The sequence below is a fragment of the Balaenoptera borealis genome, assembly GCF_965194805.1.
Source record: "Balaenoptera borealis genome assembly, chromosome: 15".
In the NCBI taxonomy this organism is placed as follows: domain Eukaryota; kingdom Metazoa; phylum Chordata; class Mammalia; order Artiodactyla; family Balaenopteridae; genus Balaenoptera; species Balaenoptera borealis.
In genome coordinates, this window is record NC_138871.1 from 511,262 (window position 1) to 526,161 (window position 14,900).

Consider the following 14,900-nt stretch of genomic DNA (forward strand, 5'->3'; position numbering starts at 1 on the left):
TCTTAAGGATCACAGAACTTTGGAAAGCATTGACCAACCCTGAAAGGCAGGTCTTTTCAAAATGTTTGTTTCAAATGTCTTCCTCATCCCTCGTTCCATGGGGTGTATATTTGTCTGGAGTTTCATGGGGTGTGTATGATTATCTGGAGTTATATGGGGTGTGTGTTATTTGGAGCGATTCGGCGTGTGTATGATGATCTGCAGTTGCATGGGGGTGTATGGGGGGGCGGGGGACAGGAGTGCATTCCTGGTGACTCTGCCTGCAGCAGCTGTGGGGAGAGGAGGGCAGGACCGGGCAGGAGCAGTGAACGGCCATCCCGGTGGGGGCCCTTGGGTGCACACACTTTGATGAACGTGGTTTTAATGCTAATTTAGCTTTCTGGTGTTCCCGTGCCCAAAGGCTCCGGTTGTCCTGAGAGAAGCAAGACCCGCCCCCCCCGCCCTCCAAAGAAGGGAGTCAATGATTTTACAGATTCCACGGGTGTCTTTGGGCAGGAAGTCAGAGCCAGGCGCGAGGGGCGGTGGGGAGGCCCCTCCGCCCGCCGCCCCCTTCCCGGGCCCTGCGTCCAGTGCAGGGAGACGCCTCTAGATGGTGCAGGTGAGTCTGCGTGCGGAAGGCTCCAGGAGGTGCGGGAACAGTCAGGCAGGAGGCCCAGGAGCCCGGGAGCAGAGAGGAGTGGGCTGACAGCACGCAGGGCAGAGCCCCGGCAGCTCTGTCGGCCACCAGCCACTCCACACCTGCTCCCGGGACGCGGCCGGCGGCCACCGGGGAACCCGGTGGCCCCGACAGGACGGAGCCTGGCTTTCTTCCCGGACCATCTTCTGCTGGGATTGGAAACGGATCCCCCAGTGGGGTCCAGGTAAGCCTTGTCCTTCCCTCTTGGTTTCCTGAGCTCTTGGGCTGTGGATGAGACAGAGATGTCACTGCCAGGAGACAGCCCGGGTGCATTTTTGAAATGCGTGTCATTTTTAGGTTGCGTTTGAACAAGCTTTCCCGGTTACTGTACGTCTGCGCTACTGGTTCTAAGACCTGAGATTGTTCTTTGTTTTCAGGAAAACAGCAGAAACCCCATTTTGCTCTGGGCTGTGCATCTGGCGAAGGAGCCATACTCTGTGTGCCCAGAGGGCTTGGGATCTCGGCTACTGAGACGCCAGGGTCTCCAGGAGCCTGAAAGTTTGCTTCCTGGGGAGGCAAGCAGTGGCTGGGGTCCCACCCCGGGTCCCCTGAGCCACCTTCCCTTCAAGACTGAGGCCGAGGTTATGGCCGCCGTGTTTTTGGGGTGCGGGGGACAGAGAGTGAGCGGGTGAGGATGCACGTCTGGTGGCTTCAGCTCTCACTTCAGCCAAGAGTTTCCACTCGATGCCCTGACAGATCAGGGGCGGCGCGGGTTCCGGCACCAGAGCGGCTGATTCCCCATCTCCCCGCCGTAAATGCACCTGCTCCGTGGAGGCTGGAGGTGTTAGGGGAGCGGGGACAGCGGTGAGGGTCCAAGAGGGACGTTAAAGCCATAAGGAGTGGAGTGAGTTGATACATCAGCAGAGAGGAAGCCCCGTCCGTCCATCAGGGGAGCTTGATGGAGTTGGAGAGACTTGGGATAGGAGGTGACGGCTGACAAACGGGGTGGGGAGGGCCTGAGGAAGCCCGGCCTCTCCTGCCCTGAGGTTCTGAAGTCTGAAGTCGCATAGTGAGACATTCTCTAACCGAGAGTGAAACTGCAGCTAATTCAAAATATTTAAGAGGTAAAAATCCATCATGAGCTAAAGGAGAAAAGGGATCAACTCAAATAACAGAAATATTTCCCACCCAATTTAATGCGCTGAGATTTCTAAGCCTTAAAACCTTCCAAGTTACATCTCAACAGGGTCCACCATAAAGAGAGCAACTCAGCAAAGCTGGGGAATGAGCATTAGTCCCGACGGCTACCCCGTGTCCCTTGTCACTGGAGGAGAGGATGGGGGCCCTGCCTGGGCTTGGTCAGCTGGGGTGTCTCTGTGCCTAACCACCCCCCCAACCCCGCCAAGTGAGCCAGGCTATGACAAGGGAGAATTCTCTGACAGCACATTTGGAGAGTAATCCTGGAAGCACATGTCTTTGGGGGGAAAGAGTCAATAAAATTTCCCTGAAATGTTTGATTTTCACCCTCTGGCTACTATCCAGTTTCTGAAAGTAAACAGGGTTTTCATGTTGCGGCATGTTCGTATTTGTGGAGCTCAGACGTGGGGGCTCGCCCTCCTCCTTGGGTGTCACTGTGTCCCGTGCCTCGTGCAGCCCCACCATGCTCAGACCTGGCCTGTCCCCCACGTTACGGGGTGCAAAGCCCACTGACTCTTTTAACTGGGGCGCATCCTCCCATCAAAGTTGCTGAGGTCCCAAAGGACCACAGATGAAAGCCAGGCCACCCGAGTCTTCTTTGTGACTTTTGTGGCTTCCAAAAAATGAAGTTCATTCTCAAGCAAATGCCCAGGAACCCAACTTCAAAGACTCCGGTAAACCTGAAATTCAAACACAGAAGCTGTAAACAGGATGGCCCTTTGGAAGCCAGCCCGGTGATGAAATGTTCACCCCGCCGTCTCCCTCCTGGCCCCCCTGGTCCTGCCTGCTCACCTCCCTGCAGCTCTCCCCCTGGCCCTGGTTTCCTCAGTTATCCCCGCGGACACCTGCCTGCTCGTTGCTTTGACGCTGTTCTCGGCTCTGCCTAGGTAATTCCGCCCACCAAGAGCATCGTTAATTAACTTGCATTAAGCTCACTTAGCACATTAGATCCACTAGGAAACGAAGGCCGGGCCTCCACCCTCTGAGGGCCTCCCGCCATGGCCGAGGTTGCTGCCCACAGTGAGCTCACATGCCCGGGTGGGACCTGTATTCAATCTCAGATTACTTCCCCCGGAATAAAGCAAGCGACGATGAGCTGACACCTGGGCCCTTAGCCTCTGCCCTTCGTTTCTATGGCACTTTACATGTTCATGCTTGTCTTCCCTGCTTTTCAAATAAGGGGGTCGGGCCCTAGAAAGGGGAAGGGACTTGTCCGTGGCCACAGCACAGGCGGCGATGCGACAGCAGCCGTGGTTGACGAGGGCGGAGCACCGGGCGACCAGACTCAGGCTGTGTCCCTCGAGGGCAGGAAGGGGAGCTGATACCAGACGCTCAGTTGCTGCCTCTGTGGGGATGAGCAGAGAAAGTGCCAGGACCACCCCGCCCCCAGGTGCGACAGGTAGACCTCAGGTCCGGGGTCGTGTCAGCCTAGATGCCACACGTGTCTCTGGGAGTCTCCCCGACAAAGGTTTGGTGGCAGAGGAAAGCGGGGTGGAAAGGCGGCACTGCTGTTCGTCTACAGAGCAAATGGGTGACTGTGGGTGATTTCAGGCGGTTCAGTCTGATGCACTCGAGCAATGAAGAGAGATTTTCACGGGGCCTTGGGGGTCAGGCCTGGCCTCTGTCAGCACAGAGAGTGAGACTGCACTGCGTTTCTCTCCACTGTCTGTCCCAAGGGCACCAGGCGTTGTCCGGGGTGGGTGCCCCACGTGGTCGGAGCTCAGAAGTGTGGCCAGGGTCTTGGGAGCAGGGTGGGCCTCACCCAACAGCGCTCGAGGGGTCCCACCCTCCAAGGTGGCTTTGGTGCCCCCCTCGAGCACGGAGGGCGCTCGGTGCACATACATCTGGGTGGTAGGTGGGATCCATCATGTCAGAGAAAGGTCGCCAGCCATTCTAATCACACCATGGGGTCAAGGGGCCCAGGAACAGCCAATAGGCAGCAGATCCCATTGGAGCCAGCCCTCTGGGGGCAGAGATGCGGTACTCCAAGCCTGGCGCTCAGGTCAGCCAAGGTGGGACAGGCACACGCCAGGACCCGCGGAAATGCCCAGAGCTCTGGCACATGGTTCTCGCAGAACTAACTACCAGGAGGCCTTCCTCCGTCTCCGGCAGATGGGTCACTGGGTGTGTCCAGTGGGGCGGTGGAGACCAGCCTTCCCCGGGGAGACGCACTTGCACTGAGAAGGCGGCCATGCCCCCTGGCCAGCTTGGTCCTCCAGACGCTCTCGGGCGGTGAGTCAGGCTGGGCCCCTCACTTGGCAGGGAGGGGCCCTGCTGGCGAGTCCCTCTCCCCACGGACTCAGCAGCCCCCCCCCGGCTGCCTTCACCGTGGCCGTGAGGGCCCCGTACTCGGAAGCCCAGCTCAGCTGCGGTGTTTCCAGATCCCTCAGGGTCGACACCTTTCAGAGGCTGGATACAGCAACTAAAAGGTGAGCTCAAACACTGAAATAAGATATTAGTCTCCCTAAAATAATAGGGAGAGAATTCTGCCAACAGCACCTTAATCCTGGCATAAAGCACTTTCTCAGGATGTGAAGACAGACACGCGAATCCAGATTACAAATGCAAACCGAGAGGCCACCGTTTGACAGCTATCGGGCTAAATCTTTTCTACTAAAATGTCCATGTTGCCATATTTCCAGTTCCATATTTCTTAAACTTTGTGCCCGGGAGAGAGAAGAAGGTAGGATTTCATGGTGGGTTTAATGTATGTTTAATGTTCACTCATTCATCCAAGTCTTTTCTGAGCATCTGCTCCATGGTAGGCACTGCCCTGGGCCCCGCAGGCGGTGGGGAAATGCCCCTACTTTGGGACACTTGCCCTCTAGTGAGGACAGAGGAGCCACAGTCCAGAGACATGAATGACACTCCCGTAAACCCAGTGCCAGGAAGATATAAGTGGGTGAGCGGAGAAGTGCCTGGGTGAGAGTGAGGGGCGTCCTGAGAAGTGGAATCTGAGGGGTGGCCAAGGAAAGCCCGGGTGGGGTGGACCCGAGACGCCCCACCCCAGCTGGAGGGCAGTGTGGCTACAGCAGAAGGAAGGCGGGGTGAACAGGAGGAGGTGAGAGAGGAGACCAGGGATGGAGTGAGCAGAGCTGGAGGCCATGGTGAGGAGTCTGGGTTTCAGCGAGGACAGTGGGAAGGCAAACAAAACAGTGACTCAGGGCTGCCCGTGTCATTCTGGGACCGTCAGTGCCCACAGCAAGACCAGGTGGTATATTTTGAAATCCAACCCCCCCCCCCCGCCTTGAGTCAGTCTGTAGGAGCTTCTTTCTGAGAGCGCTGCAGGATGGCCGCTGGGGCTGGAGGGTGGGAGTCGGGCAGCAGGGGCAGTTGGTTTTTCAACTCGACATCTGCTCTCTTTGCAATGAACAATGACAGAGGGACCCTTTCTGAGAAAACTTTTAAAGACTCCAACTTGAAACATGCTTCCATTTTTCTTTTTTTTCATGTAAACTGCTCGTTTATTAGCACTGGTAGCTTACATTTTTAAAAGGCTCAAACTGGAAAGGAAACACTTAAGGTTCTTGTAGAGTCAAACATGGCCCTCCACCCCTTTGCAGCCCTGCCAGATACTCCCGCAGTCAGCCCAGGGGCGCTTGTCAGCTCCACTCCCCAGGTCTCACCTGGAGAGATGGAGACGTGCTTCCCAGCACTGGCAGAGAGATGGAGTTGGATGGACAGAACACTGCCCTGATGGTTCAATTCAGAAACCTCTCCTTCCAGGTGAGCTGTTAGGGAACTGAGCTAGGGATCGGTTTAGCACCCGGCTGGCAAGTCAGAGCTGCCAACCGTAGATAGGGTTTTACGGTTTAATGGTTTGATTGAGGCCTGTGCTCTTGCCTAACGAACAACACATCTGGCCCAGAAAAACCCTAAGTTTTAAAACTATGGAGACACGTTTTCTTAAATGCACTTCAGGACTCTCAAAGTCCATTTTCTTTAAGATTCAGTTCTTAATAATGACTCAAAGTGGCTGTTCATAAAACTTCCTGCCCGTAATGAAGAAAATCAATCAGAATGTACACTTTGGGGCTACTTAGATGCTGCATCCTCTGCAGAAACCCAGCCTCTCCAAGAAGTGCAGCCCAGAGTGGGCAGCGGCTGCCGGGTGCAGGGCGGCATGTGTAAACGGCACATTTGCACAGTGTGGTTTTCTCAGATGGGTTCCTTTATGGGAGATAAAATGTCCAATAAGTGTCACTTAAGTTCAGCAGAACCTCTTTTAAAGTTTAGCTCGTTCTTAGAGGGATTTGGAGAGAGAGACCTGTGTGAACACACAGCAGGCATCTGATCTACCCGGTGCCCTCCAGCAGGGCCAGCCCTGTCCCCACGACCCCTGAGGTCCGAGCAAATGCCTTGGTGCCCTGTTAGCTCTCATTTAAGTTATTTTGCTCCCCGTTTTACAGCCGGAGGAAACCAAGGCAGGGATGTCCCAGTGACTGGGGACACTCAGTTTTGAGTCAACTCTCAACACCAAGAAACAAAACTTTCCCCCAAATTGCTGCCTGTTGGTTTCCAGCCTGAGCTTTCCACATGAAAATCATCATCCAAAGAGACCACACGCAGCTCTCGCCCCTGACTTCTTCGACTGGCTGGGGCGTGGGGTGACAGTGCTTGAGAACATTACCTTGATGGCTTTCCCAGTTGTTGTTTTGAAGGCAAATATTTATTCTGTGAAGATTGCAAAAGTCAGAACAGTAGAATGTTGGCCTCTCCTTATGTTTACAGAATCAACAGAATCGAGACAACCACAAATGTGTGTCCTTGTTCCCTAAGGAACCGCCTGTTTGCCTCCTGTGGCACCAATTAAATAAAAGTGGGGCCTCTGGAGATGCAGGCCTCCGTCAGGCCGAACATCATTCTGCCTGCCTTCTGGTTCTCAACAGTGGCCTGGTCGGTGCATCTCGGGCTGTCCTTCCTGTTTACCTGAAGAACACTCCTCAGGGCTTCTCTGGAGGCTTACTTTATGCTCTGAATCTTGCTCAAGGTTTTGTAAGAGGATCTAAAAGAAATAGAAGGCCTGACCTCTGCTCTCATGGCCCACAGAATGGAAAGGAAGAAGCAGGACAGACAGCCTCACAGTCACACAAACAAGGGGACAGAGTCCTCTGGGGACGGGACAGCAGTGCCCACCACCCGCCCTGCACTTTGTCTGTGCCCTCTCTGAGGACGGGGGGCTCCCTCTGGTCTGTAGCAGGTGCCTGGCACACAGTAGGTGCGCAATAAATGTTTACATAAACCAGCCTTTGTGGACACTGATTGCCTTCCAATGTTTTCCTTTCGTTTACTCTGCTTAACAATCCGTGAAATGGGTCACCGTCACTCCTCGCAGACACGCAGTGGAGGCTCAGGGGTCAGTGAGGCCCAGGAGCTTGTCCTGCTAAGTGGCGGCACTCCCACGCGGGCCACTTGACCCTGGTGTCCTCCCTGGGCTCCTCCAGAGGTCAGGTCTGGGATGGGGGGTGATGGCTGCTGCAGATTAGATCGAAGTTTAACTTTATATCATAACCATTTCAGGGGCGGGGAGATTTGGAGGGATTTCTAAAGCCCCAGCGACGCTGAGTTCCAGGTCCCTTGGCAGCCGCTCCTGCCGGCTGGGCCCCAGCGCCCGAGCGCGTGTGGTTTGGGGTGGGAGGACACGGGGAGCTTGAGCAGAAGACAGAACCTTCTCTTTCCAGAGCCAGGCAGGCTCCCTGTTCCCAGCGGCAGCGCCGGGACAGCAGGAGGCCCGAGACCAGCCAGATCTCCTCAACTCCAGAAGCCTTGCCTCTCCTCGGGGGTTGGGCTGGACGTGTCCCGCTGGGGTTGGAGCAGAGTGGGCACGGCCGTGGGAGGCAGCAGGGCTTGGGAAGTGATGCTGGCGGGGCGGAGAGGGAGGTGGGTGGGAGCACAGCCTGTGTGTCCGCTGGACGGGAGCCCACGTCCTGCTCCGCGTGCTGGGGCTGGTACCCTGGAAGGTCGTCACTGTAACGACTCCCAGTTCCCTGAGAACGGACAGCAGTGCTAACTCCTGGGATAACTGAGCGGATTCCAGTGCGACGAGGTCAGCAAAGGACCGAGAACGGGGCGGGGGCTCCCTTAGCCCTGTCCGTACTCAGCGTGCCCTCGCGGGCTGAAGTTACTACAGCAGCCGGACCTCTGCTTCTCAATCATAACTTTGGTTTCATTTACCCATGTCCATCTGAGATGTCTGTCTTTCCCCGGAAGAGCCTGTCAATCTGTCCCGGCTCCAGAAAGCCAATGGGACCCTGCAGTGACAGGGCCGGGTCTGCGAGCCCCATGGAACACGGCGCCTGGCAGGTTAACCCCCGTCCACCCAGTGGCACCCTGACCACACTCCAGCCATGCCGCCTCCGCTGCCCCTCCTCCCCCGCCCAACACACACAAGCCGCAGGCGCTGCATCCGCTCTTCCTCCTGCCCTGGGCTCTCACCCAGGACGTCTGTGCCGCCTCCACCCCTCAGGTCTCCTTGTCACGGAAACCCTCCCTGGCCGCACTCTGTATAAACAGCAGCTCCGACCCCAAAACTCCTGTGTAAGGCCTTGCTCACACCATGTCGTGTAAATGTGCCCGTCTGTGTGTGAGCCCAGACTGGGCAGGCGATCAGTGAGTCTGTGTGGAGATGCGGATCGCAGCAGGGACCGGGGTGGGCACCCTGCCACCGCCAGAGAGGGGGCTTCCTCCTGGGTCCTCAGGACCTCCCGGGGAGGTTGCAGACGTGACTCTCCTGAGCCCCCAGGTCTGTCTGGAATCAGTGAAGCACGTCGGGGAGGGGACGGAACGAGCTGAAGTTAAAGAACAACCAGGAGATGGACCGGCTGGGCTTCAGGCGGAGGACAAGGGGCAGCGGGTGGCCCCCCAGGCCCGCCCCTCGGACCCCCCAGCACCGGGCCCCATGTCGCAGGCGCCCGGGGCACACGCACTGGACACCGGACCAGGGAGGAGGGTCACCGCAGCCCCGTGCCCACGCCCGCCACCTGTCCGCCGTCGGGAAATGGGGTCAGAGTGAGGAAACGCCACTCAGGGACCAGCTGTTCTCAGGGCAAGAGTTGCACTTCTCCCCAAACAATCCTCGCGCTGACTGTCACTGCCCGAGACCCTCGGGTCCTCTGGTTGTCCGCTCTCGACTCGTAATTAATCTCACCCCGGTGGGAGGCAGCAGGGCTCTCCCTCCCCGCAGCCCTGCCGCTGACTGACATCATCTCCCCGCCGCTGACATCTCCCCGCCCAGGCTCTCTCCCTCCGTCCCTCCCCTTGCTCCTCTCCTCACTCACGGCGTTTTGGACAAACAACTTGTCTGAACTGTGCAACCCTGGCCTCAGAATTCTGGTGGGAGGGGTGTCTTACAGTCTCTGCTCCTGGGGTGCCATAGGTAGGGTGCATGTGTGTGAAATGCAAAAACAAACAGCTTGGGATGAGGCTGGGACCAGTCTGGGGAGGTGGGGGGAATGAGGGCCCAGGGCAGCCTCCTGTGGCCCTAGCAAAGAGGGCAGAGGTTTGCCAAACTCAAGCGGCAAGTCTGGCTCTCAGCACCCCAAGCTGGATGGCACCTTAACCAACAGCCAGAGAGGTCTGTCCTGGGCATGAGTTTGATACTCAGGGAGGAGGATGAAGAAATGCTTTGGGGGTGGGGACAGCAGCCTTCGTATACCCTGGATGGCTCAGCATCTAGGAGTTTCAGGTGAATCTCGTTTTCTTCATCACTGAGCATTTTGGAGTTGGCACTTCTTGGCTGTGGGAAGTAGCAGACACCTGAGCCCCCCTGGAGATGTAATGTCTGCTCCTCACACACCCCTGCCCCTGCAAGAACTCCTGAGGGTTAATGGTTTCCTCTTGGAAAGCTTTCAAATTGTGTTCATTTGCGTTTACATGATCTGCTTCCTTTAGCTCTGTGTGTGGATTATTCTCCTGTTGGGTTTAATTTAACCAAGTTTGCAGCTGTGCTAACAAATTCACCGATGCCCCCCTGCTTTCAAATGGCTTTTTCTGACTTTTTTCTGGCTTTACTTCAAGACCAACTCCACACTGAAACGCGCCAGCATCGGGACTGTCTGCTTGGAGTACCTACTTCTTCAAAACCCATTTCCTGTGGCTGAGCTTCACTGTGTCTCTGATTCCAACAAGTTAGTTTAATATTTTAATGGTCAAAATTAATGATTTATAAAAATCACTGTTAAAAACAAACCAAAAATGCACCTTCTCTAAAGCTGTCAGCTTCAGCCTCTAGCAGGAGGGTCTGCGTGTTTCCTAAACATGAGGGTCCCTTGCAGGCCTGCTCGTCACAAACATACTGTGAAACTCTGAATCTTTAAGAAAATATCACAAACATGCAGATGTGCAAAGACACCAGAACCTGCCAAGTTTAATCTTTTTGTGATTTTTTTAAATGAGCTCGTTGTATTTAATTAGACTTAGGAGAGACCTGGCCACCTGGTAAGAAGGTGATTATTAAGAACCACAGAGATTTAAGGGGCGTTTTGGGCCTGAGTGTCACGTGAGCCCTTAAAACACTCCTCCTAAACTCTGCCTGGATCCGTTTGTACTTCAAAGACCAGTAAGCTGTTTTTAGAAGATACTTGGCTCTTCTCAGAGCAGACAGAGCCCAGCAGGCTTCCCCTGGAGGTGAGGTCAGGACCCACACAGCCGTCCTCCTGCCCGGGCAGACCCTACGAAGAGAGAGATGCCCGTCCCCGGGAGAGGGGACTGAGCACCGCAGCCCAAGATACAAGACGACGCTTGTTGGAGCTTGTCTGTTAAAAACAGGCTCCTGAGACTGTGGGTCCAAAGATGCCATAAACCCTGTCGGTATAAGAATTCACTCCTGGGTTCATCGACAGTGTGATGTCTTGCTGTCTTGCATGTAATAAGGGCTAAGAAAGTGATGAGTTTGTGTGAGAGACTGAGCAAGAGAAGATAGTCTGCCTCTCGGCGGGAGCTCGCTCGGCCCAGGAAAGCCCTCCTGGCCTTTCACAAACACCGAAGGCCCCGCTGCTCTCGGCTCGGACGCCTCATGTTAACGAGGTGGTCTTCCCATGAAAAGGTAGTGTGTGTCTCAAAGTGGAGAAAGCACCGAGCCCATAATAACACCTAGACTCATTTTCCTATTGAAAGAATGATCAGAAAGGGCAAGTTCTTCAAGAGCCAGAGGTGAAAGGCCACCGGACCTCTCAGGGAGGCTCCGGGCAGAGCTCTGGGCCAGAGTCCAGGCCGCGTCTCTCCACCTTGGCTCGTCCACCTGGCAAACGCCAGGGCAGCCCCGCGAGCGATGGCGTCCACTTCCCGTCGAGGCACAGCTGCCCCCGCAGCGCGAGCTCCGTCCCCGGGGCAGTGACGGGCACGCCGGCCCCTTGGGCAGCCCCTCCCTGACCAGGTCCAGGTCCAGGTCCAGGTCCAGGTCCTGACGCCATCCTCGGATAAAGGACCAGGAACTCTCGGAGAAATGGCTCATCCCGGGGCGGAGCAGGGACCGCTTGGTGTAGTGAGATGTGCATGCATCCTGGGTGGGGTCCTGGGACAGAAAGGGGACATTAGGGAAAAGCCAAGGAAATCTGATCAAGTATGGACGTTAGTAATAACCACGATGCACCCGTATAGGCTCAGCGGTTGAGAAAACGTTTCCTACTAATGTAAGATCTTAACAAAAGGGAATCTAGCTGTGAGGCACATCCCAGCTCTGCACTGTATTTGCAACTTTCCCAGAGATCTAGAACTGTTCTACGGTAAGAAGTTTGTTTTAGTAAAAAACCCCTCGTTTAGACTCAGTTCCGTCCTCTGCTCCTGAGCCATCTTCCAGCATCGGGTCCTGGGCCGTGTCCAGTGGGAGGGCCTGGAAGTCGGAACAGACCTGGAACCAGACCTCCTGCGTCCGGCCCTGCTCCTCGCTCTCAGTCCCTCGGTTTCCTCCTCTGTAAACGGGGGTAACAGCTGCCGGCGTGGGCGCCGCATGACACACGCGTGGCGAGTGTTGTGTGTGCCATGCGTGTCGCTGTAACCCCTCCTTACTACCTGCTGGCCCCCAGTCGTTGCTTGTCACCTTGCAGCTCAGGAAGCGGGTGGATGTCCTGTCGCTTTGCACGCCTGCCCCCTGGCGTCACCTAAAGCTCTGGAGCCGCTGGCCTCTGTGGGAGCAGATTGGGTGGGATGGAGGACCCGGGGTCCTTCCCTGCAGGACAGTCGGACGGCCGCTGTCTTACCACGAACATTAAGGGCAGTCAAGCTTGTGGCTCCAAGGAGGACAGTTCCCAGTGTTGGGGGTCGGTGCGGGGCTGTGAACAGCGATACTTACGTGTGCGGCCGGGACTCCCAACAGGCCCTCCAGAAACGCACCCTCACTTTCCTCCCTGGGCAGGTGGGTCCAGGAGCCACTGGTTGCAGGCTGGACCGGCCAGCGCCTACTCACTGCTGGGGCTCAGGCCTCGAAAACCCTGGAGGCTGAGCCCCGGCCAGCCTGGAGGATCATCCGGCATCTAGCGGCCTATTTGCACTAAAAGCAGGGAGGTGCATTATAAACACCTGGTGAAACACCCTCGTAGGAAATACTTTAGATTTGGGGTGCAGGTTGCCGTGTTCTGGGCACGTCTCTGCAGAAAGTTCTAGAAGAAAATTCAAGAAGGCCAAGGGGAGAATAGCCAGGTGGGGAGGGTAGAGCACAGATGCAGGAAGAGGCACGGAGATGCAGGAGCCCACCATGCCCGAGGCCGCCCTCTGGGTCTCTGCGACTCCGTTCTGGGCCAACCCCTGCTGATCATTAGCAAGTCAGCCGGGCGGCGCTATTTGTTTGTTTTCAATTCAGCCAAGTTCTCACTCTGGTGCCGCCACAGCCATAGCTACGAGGGCAGAGCTGGGAAAATCCACCCACCTCGTTCAGACTCTGGTTTGGCAACACTCGGCCTGTGGGCCAGACGCCCTGTTTCTGAACCAAGCCCACATCCTCTTTGGCTGGGCTGCTCCCGGGCCCAGCGGGCTGGGAGGGGCAGTGGCTGCAAGGCTGGCGCGCACACCAGCCAGGAGGGCTGGGCGGCCGCCTCTTCAGCCATCACACCCGTGAGCCGTACAAATAAATACAGCAAAAATAGGATGGGGGGAAATGGGTCATTTCAAATGAGGTCTTTGGAGAAACAGAACCTGTGTATCTAAAAAGGTGGGGTGGGGTTGGGACCGCAGCAGAGAGAGGCGCAAAGCAGAGGAGGGGAAACTTCACACTGACGTTGTCTTTGACCCAGCAACGCCAAGGGAGGGGGCTGAGTCCCACGGGCTCATTTCTCCGAGGTGGTACCTGGTCACCGGGATGAAGCAGATGCTGCCCTTCACTGGGCACGTGGGGTCCAGCTGTCGGGGGCTGAAACCACGGCTCCTGTAAACTGAGCGTAAGCAGTGATTTCTTCAGCTCATGGATGAGGACCTGCAAGGCAGCAAAGCTGCTTCCAGGAGCATCTGAGGAACTGGATACTTAGAGGCGGTTTTTCAAGGATGTTAGGATAGTAAAACAGCTGAGGTCCTGCAGAGCCATGAACTTATCATCTTTGGGGTTATCTTTTCTACGAGGCCAAAATCCGCCCTTCAGATGCCTGGGCTTCCCTTTGGTGCAGCAAAGCCTGGGCCCCCTCCCCTCGGGCCCCCGGGGGGCCGTGCTGTCCTTCCAGGGCCCTCATTTCCCAGGTTGGGTAGTTTTCTGAATCCCGGTCAAGCTTCAGCCCCGGGTGACGAGGGTGCGCACAGTAGCCAGAGGACAAGCTGGCCTTGGACCAGGAGGTGGAGGCTAGACCAGCGCCCACAGGGCTGCCGAGATGCCTACTCCCAGAATCCCGCCTGTGGGCAGCAAGGCTCAGGCGGGGATGGGAGGGGTCTTCCTGGCCCTTCTGCTTCAACCCCCAGCAAGCACAGGGGCTCCGTGGGGCCCTGTCCCCTCACTGATCCTCCAGGCCATGGCCGAGGAGAAGAAACCTCCCCACCGCAAACACGAGATGCTACAACCCCGGTTTTCAAAGTTTAAACAACCGAAACGATTTTTGCACCATTAGGAAATAAATACTGCTTTTTCATCTTTGACCTCCTGCTTTTTCCTCTCCAAGTGTGTGAATGTGTGTAATGTACGTAATAGCATAGCGGGACTTCACATACATATTAGTCTTTTTTTTTTTAAAAAACCAAAGGCACATTTTGGCCAGCCCAATTTTTTTTTTTTATTTTATTAATTAATTAAATTTTTTTCTTTTTAATTTATGGCTGTGTTGGGTCTTCATTTCTGTGCGAGGGCTTTCTCTAGCTGTGGCAAGTGGGGGCCACTCTTCATCACGGTGCGCGGGCCTCTCACTATCGCGGCCTCTCTTGTTGCGGAGCACAGGCTCCAGACGCGCAGGCTCAGTAATTGTGGCTCATGGGCCTAGTTGCTCCGCGGCATGTGGGATCTTCCCAGAGCAGGTCTCGAACCCGTGTCCCCTGCATTGGCAGGCGGATTCTCAACCACTGCGCCACCAGGGAAGCCCCATATTAGTCTTTTTACTGTCGGGGACATGCCCCCGAGCAGAGCTTGGAGCCCTGGGTGAGAATCCACCGGCCCCAGGTGTCTGTGTGTATCTGAGTCACCTGGAGACCTAATCAAACAGCAGATTCTGGTTCAGCGGTGAAGCCAGGGTCAGGGGTGAGGGAGCTCCGCCCTGCTGACAGGGGATGCTGGGGTGCTGGTCTGCAGACACGCACCGAGCAGAGCACAGGCTCAGGCCCTAACCCGTAGGAAGCCGCTGGCCCAGAGGCCCACCTGGAGGTGGTGTGGCCCAAACACCGGCCGAGGGGGAGGCCAACCCCACTCGCCCACGGCTGGCGTAGGAACTGTTCGGGCACTTCAGGCTCTCCTGCATCTCAGGTTCAGTGCTCTTTAAAAAGCGAGTATTTAGATAATCACCCAGAACATCACGCTGCAGGGTCACCCACACCTGAGGAACCCAGATGGGGTCAAGTCCCTGACCCACCGCAGTTTAGTTGCTACGACCTGGCTCCCCACGTGTGACTGAGACCGGCTGCAGCTCCGCCCCTACGCTGGTCCCCGAGAACCAGGTGAGACGGTCCCCGGGGGGCGCTTGGCACA

At 56.3% G+C, this 14,900-nt stretch overlaps 1 protein-coding gene across 1 annotated transcript in view; it reads left to right on the top strand.

The window, feature by feature from the left end:
- Nucleotides 1–607: 607 nt before the first annotated feature.
- The window catches only part of EDAR (ectodysplasin A receptor), a 57,594-nt gene continuing 43,301 nt past the window's right edge, over nt 608–14,900 (top strand). The window contains exon 1 of the mRNA XM_082357338.1: nt 608–860. The gene's annotated coding sequence lies outside the window, so the exon portion shown is untranslated. The remainder of the gene's footprint in view (nt 861–14,900) is intronic.